The sequence below is a fragment of the Aptenodytes forsteri genome, unplaced genomic scaffold (genome assembly GCF_000699145.1).
Source record: "Aptenodytes forsteri isolate BGI_AS27 unplaced genomic scaffold, ASM69914v1 Scaffold1, whole genome shotgun sequence".
NCBI lineage: Eukaryota > Metazoa > Chordata > Aves > Sphenisciformes > Spheniscidae > Aptenodytes > Aptenodytes forsteri.
In genome coordinates, this window is record NW_008795035.1 from 1673836 (window position 1) to 1674934 (window position 1099).

Below are 1099 nucleotides of genomic sequence, written 5' to 3' on the forward strand. Positions count from 1 at the left end.
TGACCAGCGTGCTGGCTGCGCGGCGCCCGCTCGGTCCGTGGGGGGGGTTCCGCCCAGCTACGGCTCCGAGCACCGGGCCGGCGTCACCGGTCAGGCCCGCTTCGTGCCGCTGCGAGGGGGGCGATGTTTCAGGGTCGTTGTAAATACCCGTTTGCAGGAGGCTGGCGAGGAAACTACCGGTTCTTGACACTAAAAGAACAACACGAGGAGGTGGGGGACCGCCCTTAATCAGCCTTGTTTGATTAAGGTGTTTGGTTGTGGTTTATGCACGTTACGTGACCTCACAGAAAATATGGTGAGGCTTTTGCCACTGTATTTGTAGTAACCGCCAAACACTGTTGAAAACAAAAGCCTTAAAACGTACCTATCCTTTTCTGTCGCAGAGGCGTGAAGAAGGCCGGATCCTGAAAATTGGTTGGAAGGGATTCTAAACTCTGAAGGGGGGGAAAAAAAAAATACTCTCTATATGGTGTGCCATGATATAAGGGAAATTCTCCATTTTCTTGTACTAGGTCAATATGGTTGTCTTGCAGTTGCGCTACTGGTGATAACGATTGAAGCTGCAAAGCTCAATCTCCTTTATGGCAGTTTTGCCTGAGTCAGGACTGCAAGATTTATCTTGCCTTGAAAGCGTACGTCTCTTACTGAATAAATGAGTTTACTCAGAATGTAGAGGTAAATGAAGACGTAATCAAGTTACCTTTGAATGGAAAAAACATTGTTATCACAACACTTAAGATTTTGTCTACTCACATGCTTTTTTAAAGGGAACAGTATCTCTAGCTGGGGTGAAAGTGGAAAAAACCATTTTGATCTTCAGTTGACCTGGTTACGTTTGAAACCACTATGTAATGTTCATATGCTTCCACTGATACTTACTATTCCATAACTTTTCTGATTGAAGGCTCTTCCACATAAAATGTTTGCTAACTTACAACTGATTTCTATTTTGGATAAGTTTTTTTTTTCAAATGCATGCAAGGAGACTTAGAGGCAAAAGCAGCGTGGGGGTGTTTTTTGTTTGGTTGATTTTTTTTTTTAAAAATCAGTGGAAAAAAGTCCAACTAATGTCTGAAAAGACAGCTGGCTCTTGAATTGC